The 19195-nt window shown below is 42.1% G+C and overlaps 1 protein-coding gene across 5 annotated transcripts in view; it reads right to left on the bottom strand.

Moving 5' to 3' along the window:
- The window catches only part of HELZ (helicase with zinc finger), a 111827-nt gene extending 109315 nt beyond the window's left edge, over window positions 1-2512 (bottom strand). For 2 of the 5 annotated variants that reach the window (XM_053375342.1, XM_053375345.1), the window contains exon 1: window positions 2402-2503. The gene's annotated coding sequence lies outside the window, so the exon portion shown is untranslated. Of the gene's footprint in view, window positions 1-515; window positions 536-2401 lie in introns of those variants that run through there. The other 3 variants (XM_053375343.1, XM_053375346.1, XM_053375344.1) reach the window with 3 other exon arrangements.
- Between the last annotated feature and the right edge of the window lie 16683 nt (window positions 2513-19195).

Genomic DNA, 19195 nt, shown 5'->3' with positions numbered 1-19195 from the left:
ATTAGTAGGCTCCTTAGCTTTAAGTCTGGGAACTGTTGAAACTGTTGTTTGCTGACATAGGTTTTCTAAAAAGAACTAATTACCTATCTAAGCAAATACAATATAAAAAGTTACAATTTTTTTCAGTCTTTGCTCTAAAAGTGCTTAACTTTAAAAAAATAATAATTTAACCACTAGAAATTATGTTTACCATTTACAATACAAGATTCTGGACCCTGGGAGTGAGAAAATGTTGTTGTATGTATCTTACAATAGCCAGCTGCTACACAACCACATCTCAAAATTTGTAAACTGCTTTGAGGTTTGTTTCTTAACAGTAATGCAGCGAATAAATTTTATGAAATAAATAAGCTGCACTTTTACAAAATGAATAATCATAGAATAAAATATACACAAAATAACTGCTATGGTTTTGGGCTTCTCCTCAAATTAAAAGGTCTATTCCCACGAACTACATGGACATTCAAATTCTATACCTTTCTACTAAGAAGATCACTGAATTCAAAGGGACTTACTTCCTTGAAAGTGTGTGCTGAATTGCACCCTTTATAAAGTGAAGAGCCTCATTCACAGCATTTGTGATCACAGCATATTTGACCCTGCAAATATTATCACTCTAATATTCAGTCAAAGTTACTTTTAATACTGTGCTGAAATAGTAATTCTTACTTTTTAGGCTGTTTCTCAGGTGTGGCTTCAGCCAAGTTACTCAAACAGCCTTTTTTCCAGTTTGCACTACACTCACAAGCATATTCCCTCCTTGCTTAATCTATTTCACCAACATATCCTTAATTTCAGTCACACATAACTGTGAAGTTGTTTTGAGTTCCAAGCCTGAACAGCATTCTGTTATTTCTGGTGGCTAAACTATGTAGTAAATCCTGGCAGGCCTTGAGCCCAAAATATAGCTTCCACTGGAAAGAAAATTCCTTTCCATAAGCTATCCCAACCCAGGAAGTTACAATCAAGGTTGTTGTTTTTTAACATTGTATTTCACAAAGCTTATTTCTCCAGGGCAACATCCTATGTTCATCATACTCAGAGCAGACTCTTTAAAATAACTGACTTAATTTACTTAAAACTCCCTTGATTTCAATGGGCCTATTCCAAGTACAACTAGTACAGTTAATACTGGCCATCAACTTTTGTGCAAGCAAGTCTAGTTGCAAAGGGGTGTTGCAAAAAAAAAAAAGTACCTTGCCTTAGTTTAAGGTGTATCAAAATGCTAAAAAGTACAGTAATAATATTTGAACCACCAAAGAAAAGCAAGCCTCTGTGACATAGAACTTTTTTCCATTTGAAAATCTCACTTGCTTCCATCGACATTTTAACTTAGGAAAGGGTGCAAGGTCACAACTTTCCCTTACTCCCCACGCCATTGATCTAAGCACGGCCTGCGCTGGCTTGCCACGCCATTACTTTTCCAGGCACCAACCTTTTGCCTGCTTACAAAAGAACCGATTTCCCTGCCACCCCAATCTCCGATTTCACCAATGCCCGTCCCAACCATCTCCGAAACAGCAACCCCTTCAACCTCTCGTGCGTTTCTTTTTTCTTTCTTTCTTTTAATCTAGTATTTATTTCCAACTTCGGAGGGGCGGAGAGTTGGGGGGCGGGTGTCGATAGGAGGGGAAGCCTCCCGTTCAAATCCTGGAGTCCTTGTCCTCCCTGCTCAGCTCCACAAAGACCCGGGCTGGATCCAGACCCCCCACCCCACCCCGCACTTTGGAGCGCCGTCCATTTAAACAGGGAAAACGGGCGGAGGACGACGTCGCTCGGCAGCGCCCCCTGGCGCCGCGAGGTTATTATATCGCGCATATACAGCGCATATAAACCGCTTTTTCTTGGCCCGTCTAGTTGAGCCCTTGGGTCCCCGCGAACCTGAAGAGTTGCGTGTGGGGTTTTTTTGTGTTTTGATTTTTTTTTAACTCCCCCCGCCCTTTAAATAAAAGCTTCCACGTTCGCCGGCCTGAAATGCCCCGCTTTTAACTGTTTGGAAAAGAAAAATATCCGCCAAAACACGCGCCCGCCCGCCAACACGCACCCCACCCATCGGTGTGTGGCTCTGGTTTCCTGAGCTCGAAGGTCCCGCTTCCCCCGGAGCGGCCGGGGCTCGAACCCGCGGCCCGCCTCGCCCCTCCCCCCCGCCCTGAGGCAACCGGGACCCCCGAGGGGGAAACAGCCCCGGAGCTGCTGGGCTCCCGCAGGCCCCTCCGCGCCCCCAGGGCCCTCTCTCTCCCGCCGGCCCCGCTCGGCCTCCGGCCTCTTCGCTCCAGCCCCCCACCCGACCCCGGAGGACCCCGCCCCGAGCCCCGGGGCCCCGCCGAGCCCCTCGGCCGGCCCACGCCCCCCTCCTCGCCCTTCGCCCTCCCCGAGAGGGAACGGGGAAGTCCCGGCTTACCTGTCATTGCTTTTCTACGCCATCTTGGATCCACTTGTCAACGTCCTCGCAGGGCATTGTGGGGAAGGAGGGAGGGAGGGGGGAAGAGGAGAGGGAGGAAAGGAAGGAAGGGAAGGAAAAAGAGGGGGGGAGCTCTCTTCTTCCCTCAGCCCCGTCCTTCCCACCCCCCTCTCTCTCACACACACGCCTCACGGCGGAGAAAAGTTAAGCAAGAAGGGGGAAGGTCGTGCTTCTGCAGAATTGCTTGCTCAGCCATAAGGGGAGGGGGGTGAGGAAAGAGGGAGAGGCATTTGATGGGGAGGCAGGCAAGGTGACTGGTATTATTATTATTATCATTATCATTGTTATATTGTTATTATTATTATCATCATTCTCATCATCAGTGCTTTTTCCCCTAAAAAGATGTTTAGGGGAACTCTCATTTTGACTCAAGGAAATCACCATTTTATAGTTCAAATTGGGGAAAATAAATACAGTGGTACCTTGGGTTGCAGACGCTTCAGGTTACAGACTCCGCTAACCCAGAAATAGTACCTCGGGTTAAGAACTTTGCTTCAGGATGAGAACAGAAATCGTGCTCTGGCGGCGTGGCGGCTGCAGGAGGCCCCATTAGCCAAAGTGGTGCTTCAGGTTAAGAACAGTTTCAGGTTAAGTTTGGACCTCCGGAACAAATCAAGTACTTAACCCGAGGTATCACTGTACAGGAAATGGACAAAAGTACAAAGATTCACAAAATGATTAGGGGTAGGCGTACCATTGCGTCCCCCCAGAAAAAAACACTGAACATCCTTTTTTAATTATTATTATTATTATTATTACTATTACTATCATTATCATTATTCTCTTGGTTATATTATTATTACCATCATCATTTAAATTTATTATTATTATTATTATCATTATCATTGTTTTATTATTATTATCATTTTAAAAAAATTATTATTACTATAATGATCATTATTTTATTTATTATTCTTATCATTATTACTGTTGTTGCTGTTGTTGTTGTTACTTGTGCCATTTTTCTAGAAAAAGAGGTGCAGGAACTCACCACAAACACCTCTCTCGTTCTCTTAGAATGGCCCACCAAAAAGGATTGCCGGAACAGAGTTCCAGAGAGTTCTGGCTGAAATAAAAAGCCCTGATTATCATAATCATAATTTCTATACTGCTTTATACTTTAAAGAAAAAAAACTCAAAGCGGTTTACATGGTATGGTGCAAAGAAAAGTGAAGCAAGCAGGAAGAGGGTTGTGCTCGTGTGGGGGTAAAAGTAAAGGTAAAAAAGATAAAAGACCCCTGGACAGTTAAGTCCAGCCAAAGGTGACTATGGGGTTGCAGCGCTCATCTGGCTTTCAGGCCAAGGGAGCCGGCGTTTGTCCACAGACAGCTTTCTGAGTCAGGTGACCAGCATGATTAAATCACTTCTGGCGCAACGGGACACTGTGACAGAAATCAGAGCTCATGGAAACACTGTTTACCTTCCCACTATTTATCTACTTGTGCTGGTGTGCTTCCAAACTGCTACGTTGGCAGGAGCTGGGACAGAGCAATTAGAGCTCACCCCAACTGCTGACCTTCCAATTGGCAAGCCCAAGAGGCCACACGTACAAACACCACACACTGGGGATCCATGTTGCTTACTCAGCCATGTGGGGGGGACGAAGTGAGGTGGGAGTGGAAGGCAAGGTGGTTGGTTTTTTAAAAAAATATTATTATTATTATTATTATCATCATCATCATTTCTATACTGCTTTATATTTTAAAGAAAAAATCTCTAAGCAGTTCACATGGTATGGTTCAAATAAGTGAAATTAAAAAGGTAAAGGTACCCCTGACCGTTAGGTCCAATCGCGGGCGACTCTGGGGTTGTGGCACTCATCTCGCTCTATAGGCCGAGGAAGCCGGTGTTTGTCCACAGACAGCTTCCAGATCATGTGGCCAGCATGACAAAGCCGCTTCTGGGGAACCAGAGCAGCGCACGGAAACGCCGTTTACCTTCCCGCCGGAGCGGTACCTATTTATCTACTTGCACATGACATGCTTTCGAATTGCTAGGTTGCCAGGAGCAGGGACAGAGCAATGGGAGCTCACCTAGGCTCTGTGGTTTAGACCAGAGCACCACCTAAGCGGTTCACATGGTATGGTGCAAATAAGTGGGGTTACTGACCCCAAAGCTGGCTGGTTTTGTTTGTTTGTTTTGCAGGAGATTCTTTTTATTTTTTTAAAAAATGGGTTTTTTTGTGAGAAAGAGAGGGCAGAAAACATGAAATGGTTGACTTGTGCCACTTCCATCCCATAAGCAGCATTGTGGAGTAAAAGGCAGTCCACAGTCTCGAGAAAGAACAAATCTTGGTCTGTGGGTCACATACAGTACATAACTGACAAAAATCAGAAGGTTGTTTCCGTTTTGGCAGCACGTAGCAAAATTTATTTATTATTTCCAACATTAAATATCCTGCTGCGACAATTTGGTCAGCCCTAGTAAAATGCTGTGCTTTGTGCACATAATTAGTTATTCATTGGATTCAACTACGTTGCACAGGAGTAGTTCAAATTCTATATAAAAATTAGTGAAATTTTCCATAAAATGTACAGAATATGATTTGTAGTAGTTATAGCTGATGGTATTTAAAGCAGAGTGATAAAAACCATAGAACTGTAGAGTTGGAAGGGACCACTAGGGTCATCTAGTCCAACCCCCTGCAATGCAGGGAATTTTCACCAACGTGGGGTTCAAACCCACAACCCTTAGATTAAGAATCACATGCTCTACTGAATGAGCCATCTGATTTAACTCACACAAACTAATATCACTACTGTTTTACCATCTTGGTCACATCAACACCATACATTTAAATCACATGACTTCCCCTAGAGAATCCTGGGAACTTTAGTTCATCAAGGGTGCTGGGAATTATAGCTCTGCAGGAGGTAAAATACAGCTTTGTGGGGGAGGGGAGCCATGTGATTTAGATGCTTTCCCAACAAGCTAAGTTGATTTTTTCCCTTCCCAGTCTGCATCTGGAAATGTTTTTAAATGTTTACCATCCTGGACTCCTTTGGGAGGAAGATAGGGTATAAATTTAATAATTAAACAAATGTGTGGTGTGGATTTGACCTGAAAGAGTTACCTGTAGCCATTCTTCAACTTGCCATGGATGAATAACAATTTCTTGCATATTTTCATATTTTGTAACTACCTCCAAAGTTGACTTTGGGTACAAAATTATGCAGTGGAGAGTGTCAACTATCAGTGCATTTTTAAAGGACATAACTTACTTGGGCTTTACTTCTCAGCTATAATTATATAACCAAGGAAAGCGGGGAGGGGTTGTCCCAACACATTCCATTAAATTTGCTTATTTTCCTTTTGAGTAAATCTTCATAAGATCAGACTGCAGTCTTTCAGAAGTGAAACACAGCATTTTTTAATTTTATTTTTAAAGGAGGGGGGTTACCTCTGAAACCAGCATAACGTTGAACAATTCAAACACCAGGCACATTTTTAAAGCTACACCAACCTTTGAATAACTGACTCTACCAGCATATCTAATGGCTGCATTGCTCATTTGGGCAATCAATGCACAATTACAGTACAACCCTCTATCTGTCCATTCAGAAGTAAGTTACACTGAGTTCAGTCAGGCTTGCTTCCAGATAACTGGGTATAGGATGACAGCCTTAACGTGCTGCTGAGATAAAGGCAGTCGTTTAAATCATGTGAGCTTGTCACTGACCTGTGCAAAAATGCCATTGGGGTCCATTTCCTAGTCAGTTTCAAAGTAACTGTTTTTGTTCATATACAATTCTGCAATGCAGGCTGGAGTGCAGGTGAACAAAACAATAAAATCAACCACATTGTTGCAAATATACAGTTTACATGCTGTTCACTCTTGTATGTGGCCATATTTCCTCTTTTACCATCATTTGCTACTTTATAACCAACCTTTTTGCTACGTTCCTGTTTATTGATCATTATCCTTCTTTTACTTTCCTTCCCTCCCACACACACCTCTTATACCCACCTTTCCTTACGGTCTATGGAGGCAGTAGTCTTTCACCCCTTCTCACGCTTCTGCCTTATGTATCTGGAAGAGGGGTAAATACCACTGTTAGTTTGCAATGCAACACGAAGAACAAAGAACCTCATAGCATCTGAAAGACTAGCACACATATTGTGGCACTTATTCAGGTCTTATCCTCAGTTGCACACAAATACACATACATCCAGATATATATGCACCTTGGGGGTGTAAGCAACATGGTCAGAAGGAAATAAAATGCAAAAAGTACACCTAATTCCATTAGAGCTTGAATGCATGCAAAACAAGCATAGTGGAATCTTGCTCTGCTCTTCTCCAGTCCCATTCTCAACTCAGTCTCATACCATTCATTTTTTCCCTGATAGTGAAGGTAAAGACTATGCTAATTTCTTTTCCTTTCTATAACCCCCTCTTTCAGTTCTGAACATAGCTGTCAACTTTCAGATTTGAAAATAAGGGATCAGCAGCCTCGAAAATAAGGGATCAGCAGCCTCACCTGTCCCGGGGACAGTCTACGGGATATCTAACAATCCGGGATAGCAGCGGGAAGCAGCGGGAAACAGCACTGGAATAAGGGAATTTCCCGCAAAAAAAATTGAAGGTTGACAGCTATGGTTCTGAAAATCCAAATTTTGTGACTGGGATAACTTAAAACAGAGGCATAAATTCAGTGTCTGATTACTTGTCAATACAATTAATTAAATAACTCATCGTGGACATTCTTTCTTCTTTGGTGATCACTCATAGCTGAGTAAGATTGTCTTTCATGAACACAGTTTTAACAGTGAGTCCGTAAGTGACTGTTGAGGCCAATTCTGGATCCACACATCCTTCCACAGTGGGGAAATAGGTTTCCAGGCAGGAGTCAATCACAGTGAGGGTTTGCCAAACATGCCTTCCTCTTAGCATGTTTCTCCCTTTTTGTCCTGAGTTCAAGCATCTTTGAAGCCCATTATACCTTTGGTAAAGGCTGTTCTCTAATTGGTGCACTCGCAGGCCAGGGTTTCCCAGTTGTTGGTGTTTATACTACAGTGGTACCTCGGGTTACAGATGCTTCAGGTTACAGACTCCGCTAACCCAGAAATAGTACCTCGGGTTAAGAATTTTGCTTCAGGATGAGAACGGAAATCATGTGGTGGCGGCACAGCAGCAGTTGGAGGCCCCATTAGCTAAAGTGGTACCTCAGGTTAAGAACAGTTTCAGGTTAAGAATGGACCTCCAGAATGAATTAAGTTATTAACTCGAGGTCCCAAAACCATTCAAAAACCAAGGCATGGCTTCTGATTGGCTGCAGGAGCTTCAAGCGGAAGCCGCGTCAGACATTCATCTTCTGAAAAACATTCGCAAACCAGAACACCTACATCCGGGTTTGCGGCATTTGGGAGACGTTTTGTTCGATATCTAAGCTGTTCAAGAACCAGGGTACCACTGTACATTATTTTAGATTTGCCTTGAGAGCGTCTTCAAACCTCTTTTGTTGACCACCAGCATTACGCTTCCCTTTTTAAAGTTTGGAATAGAGTGGTTGCTTTGGAAGACTATAATCAGGCATCCGAACAACATGACCAGTTCAACAAAGTTGATGTTGAAGAATCATCATTCTGGACATAAGCGCTGATTAACACTTAGAGCTCACTTGCTCTTGCTCTCACTCACAGCTTTCACCTGGGCCCTTTGCCACCTGAGACAAGTTGCCCTCCATTCTGTTCTGTCTTCCTTTCTCCTAAGAATAAATCATATAGGTTGCCACCACATCCCCTAAGGTACAATTCCCTTTGGAGTCACCCAACAGTGGTTAGGGAATATACACTCTCCTCTATAACTAGGGTGTCAGGATTCACTCTGGCAGCGAGGATGTTATCAGTTCCTCAGTAGTGGGAACTCTCATTGGGGTGATGGCACACTGCAGTTGTGTTTGTTGCTTCTACAGTTCATTTATACACATAGCTGCAGTATTCCAAGTGCAACTGCTAAGCTATCTAGACCAGTAAAAATTAGGGGAGGGGTACAGCATGAAAAAGGGATGCGGGTGGCGCTGTGGGTTAAACCACAGAGCCTAGGACTTGCTGATCAGAAGGTCAGCAGTTCGAATCCCCGCAACAGGGTGAGCTCCCATTGCTCGGTCCCTGCTCCTGCCAACATAGCAGTTCAAAAGCATGTCAAAGTGCAAGTAGATAAATAGGTACCACTCCGGCGGGAAGGTAAACGATGTCTCCGTGTGTTGCTCTGGTTCGCCAGAAGCGGCTTAGTCATGCTGGCCACATGACCCTGAAGCTGTATGCCGGCTCCCTTGGCCAATAAAACGAGATGAGCGCCACAACCCCAGAGTCAGCCACGACTGGACCTAATGGTCAGGGGTCCCTTTACAGCATGAAAAAGCTCCCAGACTCAATCTTGGGCATGTCCAGTTAGGTCTGGGAATGCTGCTTGAAACTCTGGAAAGCCATTGCAAAGCAGTCTCAACAATACTGAGTACCAACTGTTTGACTTGGCATATAAGGCAACTTCCTTGGACTGTTAGTGGCTCACTAAGAATAGGGATTGAGAACCTGTGACTGTCCTGAAGTTCTCAGACTGCAGCTCCGATCAGCCCCAGCCAGCATGGCCAATGGCTGCATATGATGGGAGTTGTAGTCCAACAGACCCTGGTAGTGCCACAGCTTCCCCAGTCCTGCTTTAAGAACTGGGGCAAGGTTATATTTCCTCGGTTAAGCTTAGATCAGTTTGCTTTGCTCTATCACCAAGCTAAGGATATGACCCCACCAGATTTAGAATGGCTGATTCAGATACAGTGGTCATTAATAAAGGCCTGAGTTTAAATAAATGTAAATGAACCAACCAAAGGCTGGAATCTTAAAGGACCCTTATCTAGTACAATTTAAATCAATGTGATTTTCTTTGAACTAAATGTGTTTGGGATTGAGATGCGAGCATGTAAGGTCAGGCACACTCCTTGGCTACCATCCTCAAACTGCTCCATTTCAATAAACCCTATTGATTTATCTGGAGCGTGGGGCTTGAGTGCAGTGGTTACAGATTGGGACATAACATTTAATTATGAAACGGGCACATTAATAAAGAATGCTGTAGACTTTGATGGTTGTAAAGCTGTTATCCACTGCCACTTCTTGGACAGCAATTATTTTCAAAAGATATATTAATTCTTCCTCTCTCACTTTAACAGTCCGCAAAGTGTCGGTTTTATAGCCTCGCCAAAAGTTTGAAGATGGCGCAAGCCAGTGTGGGTCCCTGTTCCAATGGTTTTAAAATACCCTTTTCCCTTGTTTATATTTAATATGTGCATGTTAAAAGGTATAGGAACCCCTGACCATTAGGTCCAGTCGTGGCCAACTATGGGGTTGCGGCGCTCATCTCGGTTTATTGGCCGAGGGAGCAGGGACCGAGCAACGGGAGATCACCCCGTCGCAGGGATTTGAACCACCGACCTTCTGATTGGCAAGTCCTAGGCTCTGTGGTTTAACCCACAGTGCCACCCGCGTCCCATGTGTATGTTAACTTTCACTAAAAGGATATTTAAGTTTGGTAAGCTGGGCAATTTTTTTTAACCACTCTGTTACAGTGAGATGTTCTGTTGACATGTCCAAGAGACAACTTGGCTGAAAGAGGGTGGGTGGGTTTGTATGTGATATTTTCTAATATTCTTCAGCAGCTGTGCCAGATCATCATTTGGCTCCACACATCTTCTCAATCCCCAGAGAAGTCAAAGAAGCCCTGCCAGGTATCTTCAAACTTACCCAGATCTTTTATTTTCATGTAAGCACCTTTCCCATCGACCAAAAGCATCCAGAAGTCACAGGACCAGCAGTTTATGCCCAGTCCCATTTTAACTCTGGTTTTTGCATGATCAGCATCTTAAGCATTTCAAGGTTCTAATTTGTACGCTTTAAAGATCTTGTGCTTATAGCAGTCACTTGTTCTATCAAAAAGAAAATAGTAAATCCTACACCAGTGAGGAAAAGCACAGTGTCTGCTAATTGCAATCTTCAAAATGCTGAAGTCACTGGAATTATTTTAGATATATATATAGTTTGACGATCTGATCTTAACTGCATTTAGAAATGCAGAACCAGACATTCTAAAAAGTATTTTAAGTTAAATATGTCTAATGAGAAATGGAGTCGAATAAGCATTTTCAATTAAAATGTTAACATTCAGAATATGCTTCTTATTTCTATGGGCTATAATCTAATGCAGAGTATACTTGAGCCCATAGGTATTTTTTCTGTTTATTAACCTTTTTTTCTGTTATTCTAGTAATAGATACAAATTTATTAGAAATGATTGAGCATTTTATACGGACTACGTTTATCAAAAGGAAAATACAATATCTTAATAGAAGATTCATTCTATAAATATACTTAATCTCTCCTCCTGAGGTTTCCAACAGCTGGTAATTTGAGTATAAAATACAGTACATTAAAACACTCCCTCTAGCCTGTGCCATTTCATATTCCAAGTGGTCTACAGTAAAGGGCTCAGGAGCTTCAACTTCTTTCCCTTCCCCAGTCATTGCTACTGTCATTTAATTTGTTTATTTTTAAAAGTGTCTAAAGGAGACCTTGTCCATCCAAAGTATTAGGGGGAAGGGTGTTCTAGGCGCCAAGATTGCTGCTCTTTATCTCTGTGCTGTCGATAGCAAGGCAAAGTCTCAGACATGACAAAGCCATGGGGGGGGGGGAAGGTGCGTTCTCCCAAGTGTGTAAGAGCCAGTAAACTTCAGTGGAGCCCTGCAATTATTTGCTATGGAGAAGCACAACGCTGCAATTTGCTATTACATTGGTACCTCGGGTTAAGAACTTAATTTGTTCCTGAGGTCCGTTCTTAACCTGAAACTGTTCTTAACCTGAGGTACCATTTTAGCTAATGGGGCCTCCCGCTGCTGCCACGAAATACCTGTTCTCATCCTGAAGCAAAGTTCTTAACCCGAGGTACTATTTCTGGGTTAGCGCAGTCTGTAACCTGAAGCGTCTGTAACCTGAAGCGTCTGTAACCCAAGGTACCACTGTACTACTATTCTACAGATGTCACTTGAAATTTTCACAGCAGGAGAAAATGCATCACAGAACACCTGAAAGAAAAGGTATGCATTAGCTCTCTAACACAACCACCACCACCACCATCACCACCGCACATTACAAGTGAACCTGCTCAAAATCAGGGCCGGATTTAGGTTTGATGAGGCCCTAAGCTACTGAAGGTACTGGGCCCTTTATATGTCCAGCTGTCCTTTGTCAATAGCAAACTGTCACTGTTTTGTGTGTGTGTGTGTGTTGAATATATGCTATATGGTAATTTATGGAGCTCATCGGTATCTAAAGAATGTAGGCACCCTATATATAGAAATGAGCAAACCAGTGATATTTGAGGGAGCAGGCTAGAGGCGGGGCCCACTACTTACATCACAGAAGCCTACACAACACAAAACACTGTTGCTGTATGTAGGTTTTATTTTTATTTTTTATCTTATATTTTGGAAACGTACATCAGGTTTTTGACCTTTAATTTTTTTTGGGGGGGAGTCCCCCAAGAGAGTGGGTCCCTAAGCTATAGCTTGTTTAGCTTATATGTATCCGGCACTGCTCAAAATATTTGACAACCTACTTGTATCACTATGCAGTGGTACCTCGGGTTTAGTACTTAATTCGTTCCGGAGGCCCATTTTTAACCGGAAAGTGTTCTTAACCTGAAGCACCACTTCAGCTAATGGGGCCTCCCGCTGCCGCTGCACCGCTGGAGCACGATTTCTGTTCCTTCCTGAAGCAAAGTTCTTAACCCTAGGTAATATTTTTGGGTTAGCGGAGTCTGTAACCTGAAGCGTATGTAACCTGAAGCATACATAACCCGAGGTACCACTGTATTGTGAGGCTTGAGGTAGCGACAGGACACACAGTTAAAGGAGGTGGAAGAGGAGTCTTTGAGGAGAGGCAAAGGGGTGGAAGGCCCCAACTTTTGTAAAATGTTTGGGAACTAATGTTGCTCGTTTTATGCAAGACCCTGAAAATACAGAGGTACCTCGGGTTAAGTACTTAATTCGTTCCGGAGGTCCGTACTTAACCTGAAACTGTTCTTAACCTGAAGCACCACTTTAGCTAATGGGGCCTCCTGCTGCCGCCGCGCCGCCGGAGCACGATTTCTGTTCTCATCCTGAAGCAAAGTTCTTAACCTGAAGCACTATTTATGGGTGAGCGGAGTCTGTAACCTGAAGCGTATGTAACCTGAGGTACCACTGTACACATGTTATCCCTACATATCACATTTTGGGGAAACCTTTGGCCCTCCAGACGTTGCTGATCTAAAACTCACATCATCCCTGATAGTTGGGCCATGCCTGCTAGGACTGACAGGAATTCAGCAAAATAAGGAGGATTCAAGGTTACCCAATCCTGCCTTGCAAAGTCAAGATACACAGTAGGGCAATGTGACCTATCTATTAGGACTAACCAAACAAACATAATGAACAAGCTTTTAAGAGCTCTGAATCAGGCCGGATATTAAGCAAAATTAGGCGGCAGTGCGGAGGAGAAAATGTTGGGGCAGGTGGGAGCTGGCATAATATTAAAGCCCAAACATATGCAGACTGAAACAGGCTTCAAATGGATTCCACGAATTGTTGTGCTGCCTTGGATTAGATTAGCTTCTGCGAAGTGCTGAACAGATTTTCAAGTTGTCCTGTGGGCTCTTGTAACAGAGAAACAAAAATGGTTAGTTCCTGATCTCGCAGTTACTCAGAACTGCCTATTCAGAACACGCAGGTCCTGTAGAAGTCATAGAAAATAAACAGATGTTTGCAAAGCTGGAAATTAAATTTTAGTTCATCAGTAGGTAAAAAGTGAATAGAAACTGTTTACAACTTGGACCAAAACCTAGTGGTTGGGTGTGTGTGTGTGTGTGTGTGTGTGTGTGTGTGTAGTATTCAGTTTTTCTTCCTTCTAGAAACAAAGGTTTGCAGGTTAAGGGTTCAATGCTGAAATGGCAAAACTTAGTGGAAGAGTAAGAAACCAAGAAGAAAGAAGTTTTAACAAAGAATGGGGAAGATCTGTAGCTTACCCTGGTGAAAACTTGAGGTTCCCAACCATTATGGTTGTAATTCGTGGGCAGTCATTTAATTTTATCCTGATTCTAATTTTTAAGCTACATTTTAATCAATTGGTTGATTGTGTTTTAATGTATTTGATATTTGATGTTAGCCCCCTTTAGCCCGGTCTTGGCCGGGGAGGACGGGGTATAAATAAAATTTTATTTTACTTTACTTACTTATTTGAAAAATCATTGTAAACAGCTAAATTCATTAGCAAAATTAATTTAAAGCAAGCGGTTAGATGTATTTATTAAGGAAAACATAGGGAATAACTAATAACTGGAATTAAGTGGGAGATGCAGTAATGAAAATGAAAACATAAGAAACTACAGAAGGGGGGACAGAAGTCAAACTCTGTATTTTTTATTGGAAAGTCTGATTAGTGTGGATGATTGTTAAAAATTTCAAAAAATAAACAAATATTTAAAATAAAAAAAATAAATAAATAAAATAAAACACTAATCATTCTTGGCATGGAGGGCAGAGATTTTCATTTATTTTATTCTGCTGCTGCCACTGTTGTATAAATATTCTCACACCAGTCCAAAGAACCCTGCATACAGCTGCAAATGATAATCTCTGCACGGTCACCCGTACAACAGATTTTGGGATTACAGGAACCGCAAAGTAAAGCAAACTGAGAAGTGGGGCCAAAGTTCAAAACGTTTGGGAAAAAACACTGCTTTAGAAGGGCTAGGCTATCCCAATGGCTGCAATGCTAAGCATGCTTATTCATCATTTCCTATTTATCCCAATCTTTCCCCCAAAGAGCTATAGGTAGTATTTGGTTATTTACTTTTATTCACATATTTATAATCTGCACTTTCATAAAAGAAAAGAAAATCACCAATAATAATAATAGTTTTTCTTTATACCCCGCCCTCCCCAGCCAAGGCTGGGCTCAGAGCGGCTTACAAGCAATAATAAAAACAAGTTGAATGATTACAACTTAAAAACAAAATTAAAATACAACATTAAAATATTGAAACATTAAAATATTAAAATTTAGCCTCATCGCAGGAGGAGAAGGAAAGGAAAAAAGAAAGAGGGGGAGGGAATCAAATTGGCTCCAAGCCAAAGGCCAGGCGGAACAACTCTGTCTTACAGGCCCTGCGGAAAGAAATCAGATCCTGCAGGGCCCTGGTCTCATGAGGCGGAGCGTTCCACCAGGCCGGAGCCAGAGTTGAAAAGGCCCTGGCTCTGGGTGAAGCTAATCTAACTTCCTTAGGGCCCGGGACCACTAGGTCAAAAGCATTAATTAAAACATAATTAAAAGCAGCAATGAAACAACAAATCAGTACAGATTGCTCAACAGGAGAAAATTGTGTATTTATGGTAAAGTATTGCAGGGAATGTTACTGAAGTTAATTTAGCTCTGCCACTGCGATGTAGCGAGTGGAGCATGGCACAAGGACTGGGGAAACAAAAGTTCAAATTTCCATGCAGCCGTGAAGCTCACTGGGTGATCTTGGTCCACTCAACAACTCCCAGCCTGGCCTACCTCACAGGATTGTTGAGAGGGATAACATGGTGCAGAAGGCAATGAGCCGCCTGGAGAAAAGGCTGGATATACTGTATTTTTCGCTCTATAACACGTACCCGACCATAACACACATGTAGTTTTTAGATGAGGAAAATCCGTAGGCATGCCACCCGTAGGCATTCCCTCCATAACACGCACAGACATTTCCCCTTACTTTTTAGGAGGAAAAAAGTGAGTGTTATGGTGCAAAAAATACGGTAACTGGAATAAGGAATGAATCAAGGAATGAACATGTATTCTCACACCAAGCCTCTGAGCTAGGCTAGTCTGAGAAAAAAACGATTGTTCCAATGTCAACCAGTAAAGTTTGTGGCTGATTAGGAATTTGAAGCTAGGTTCACATCTAAAAACAACAAAAACCAGGATTGTGGGGAGCATTTTAGAACTAGAAAAGATGCATAAAGGGCAACACATAATTGTCTGAAGTTTGCAACAGCAAGATGGAGTGAGAGCTACTCACTTAAGTGGCTTTTAATGGGGGATGACAGTCTGTCAACAGCAGCCACTTGCCATGTGTGCGATATCCAAAATCTCCAGGAGCAGCAGTCCTGGGGAGCAACAGCAGGAAAGGTTATTGCCTTCATGGCTTTCTGGAAAAGGTGTGTGGTTGGCCATTGTACAGGAACAGAATTCTGGACCGATCCAGGTGGACTATTATGTCCTGTGCATCAAATAATAGATGCAACAAACTTTAAAATACCGACATTCAGTACAAAACACCTTGCTATATAGAGCGGCATGATAAATCATCGCTGGCATGGGGGAGGAGATGGGAAGCTGGAGGGAGTTAACATAGAACGGATAGCATCATGATCTTTCAAAGGAATGAAACTGAACTCTTTAAAGTCCTGGATGATGAAGAAAAGAGTGCTTCAGGGTAACTGCAGTGTTGAAACTTGTTCCCTTTTATCAGTTTAGGGCAGTAAAATTATAAGTGAGTGTTCAGAGCAAGGCTGATCTTGGCGGCCGTTTAAAAGCCTTGGCTCCATTGCCAATTTACTCAAAGTGAGAACACACATCGCCTTAATTAAAAGAGTTTTTTAATTATTATTTAGGAGGTTTTGAAGTACGAAAGGATCGCAAAGCCTTTTTATTGACAGCACAGCGTTCTTTTTTTAATTTCCATATGCTTTAGTCTCTTTTAAGGAGAATGTGATAATTTTATCAAGAGGGCAGAGTGTGTACTTTTTTTCAAATATTAGCTCATTAAGTAAAGAGAAATGGTCATTTATATTAAATGTGCATACCAAAGGCACAACTCCTGGTTTCTGCACTTCTTGAAGGCATCTTAATTTTTAAAAAAGAAGAGTTTGTTTTCCTGCTTGTGTTTTACATTTATTTTCCTGGTTCCGACAGCCATTAAGAATGGCAATTTACTGTTGGACCTATTTGGATCACTTAAAGGTAAAGGGACCCCTGAACATTAGGGCCAGTCGTGGCTGACTCTGGGGTTGCGGCGCTCATCTCGTTTTATTGGCCGAGGGAGCTGGTGTACAGCTTCCGGGTCATGTGGCCAGCATGACTAAGCCGCTTCTGGCGAACCAGAGCAGCGCACAGAAACGCCGTTTACCTTCCCGCTAGAGTGGTACCTATTTATCTACTTGCACTTTTGACGTGTTTTCGAACTGCTAGGTTGGCAGGAGCAGGGACCGAGCAACGGGAGCTCACCCCGTCGCAGGGATTTGAACCGCCGACCTTCTGATCGGCAAGTCCTAGGCTCTGTGGTTTAACCCACAGTGCCACCCGCGTCCCTTACTGATCACTTATTATTTTTTAATACTATGGCATCACATCTGCCCATAGGCCAGTCCTACTATTCACATGCAGCTGTGGTCCTGCTTGCAAGCTTCCCGTGGGCATCTGGTTGGCCAGTAGAAGATGCTGAACCTCATGTCAATGTCCAGATCTGCAGGGTATTGCATTCATTTTAACAGGGATATAACAAGAGTGACTTTGCAGCCCAATCTGCTACATGCTTTATTATGAAGCAAGGAGGAGTATATTAATCAAGAGAAATTATGGTGTTTAGAATCATCACTTAATTCCATAATTCATGATATGAAGTTACTAACAAGAATTCTTTCAAAGTGTTAATTCTATCATGCAATAGCAAGCTATCACTCAGCTTCGGAACACATTTTAAAAAGCAAAGCCTGACTAGCTTTTCAGATACCTTTTAACTGAGTAACTTTCTAAAGAAATGCCTGAACTGATAGTATAATTTTGAAGTCTTGCTTATTTTATTATATTTTACTCCAAGAAGACCCATTTTTAAAAAATGTGATCACATGGAGATCCCAAGATGAAATTTTGCAGGTAGCTCTTAAAAATATTAATCAATACTTTTTTTGGAATTGTTAAACCACATTGATTTTTAATCACTTTTTAAATTTTGTAACTTAAATTTAAAATTTAAAGTAAGCCCACTATGTGACATATCATATTAAAACCCATGAAGTTCTGAAGAGGTTGGTGTTTTTAGTTTTGACGTATCTCAATTCTGCGCTGAGCTTTTTTGTGTAGGCCAAAATTGTCTTTTTTTTTGAATTTTCAAATCCTCATAACTCTCAAAGAGGATGAGATAAAAAATTTAAATTGTAGATTTAAAGTTAGTTTTGATCATTCAACAAGTGTACAAAATATTAAGAAAATTGGATGACATGAGGTAAAAAAGTTGGATCACTTGATGACCCATAGAATCAGTATACTGGAAATAAATTTAAGTGCCCCTTGAAAACGTATTAAGCGGGGTGTGTGTGTGTGTGTGTGTGATATTGCTCATGTCCCCAATTCCAATTTGTCCGTAAAATAATCTCTTGTAGATTTCACTATAAAAATGTACCACTGCCAATTGTTCAAACAAACGTTCACGATGCATTCAAAGTGATTTATCCCTAGATCTGGGGAAAGCATAAAACACAATTATCCTACATATCTGCCTTTGCGCTAAAGTGAATTAAGGATTGCCAACCATAATCCTACAAAGGTTTACACAATTTTGCCCTTATAAAGATGGGCTTGGTGGTGCACGAAACACCGCTGCTGAACACTTGATCAGCTACCAAAGAAAAAATCCCATTTCTGCTGTATACAAATTAACTCAAATTTAAAACAAACCTTTTTTGTCTTATTTCCCCATCTCATTGTATTTAATACACCACCCTTTCCTTCAGAATTTTAACTGGTTGCATTGGAAATCAAAATGAGTTCCACCTTAGTGTTTGGAAGTGCTAACTTGAGTCAAGTTCCTTCAGTCCTTGAAGAACATGAATAAAGTGGTAACACTGGTTATGTACTTAATTTGTTCCAGAGGTCCGTTTTTAACCTGAAACTGTTCTTAACCTGAAGCACCACTTTAGCTAATGGGGCCTCCCGCTGCTACTGGAGCACGATTTCTGTTCTCATCCTGAAGCAAAGTTCTTAACCCGAGGTACTATTTCTGGGTTAGCAGAGTCTGTAACCTGAAGCTTATTTAACCCGGGGTACCACTGTATATAATAACCATTTCAGTCCAACTCTTGCAGATATTGTCACATATGGTTACTACAGAGGTAAGCGTGAACGGAGTTTTCCAAAGGCAATTTGTTAATTTTAAGTCCCACCAAATGCCGCTATTTTGCCCAGGCTGCTTGTACAGTCAGCACCTCCCCGAACCGTAAAAGTGCTGCTTTTTGGATCCAACAGGTTGTAGTAAGTGGCTTATGGTTATACTGGTTTCCAATTACCATGAGAAGGATAAAGGACATATACAAGATACTGAAGCTTTGCCCATGTTCATTGGCAATTGCATTTACCCTCTTGTTGGCTTCGGTTTTTATCAAGAATCACCACATACTTTGCAAAACCCACAGGTTGAATCTGAAGTTGACCTCCCGCTTACAGACGCCGTTTTACGACTCACACGACATTATCAGGCAAGAAGAGTGAAATCAAGTCACTGAGCTGCTTGTGGTGGTATAGAAATACTTCTATATACAGTGGTGCCTCGGGTTACATACGCTTCAGGTTACAGCCTCCGCTAACCCAGAAATAGTACCTCGGGTTAAGAACTTTGCTTCAGGATGAGAACAGAAATCGCACAGCGGTGGCGCAGAGGCAGCAGGAGGC

Source organism: Podarcis raffonei, chromosome 2 (genome assembly GCF_027172205.1).
Source record: "Podarcis raffonei isolate rPodRaf1 chromosome 2, rPodRaf1.pri, whole genome shotgun sequence".
NCBI lineage: Eukaryota > Metazoa > Chordata > Lepidosauria > Squamata > Lacertidae > Podarcis > Podarcis raffonei.
Note: the sequence above shows the minus strand (reverse complement) of the source record. Positions and strands in the feature narration are given on the sequence as shown.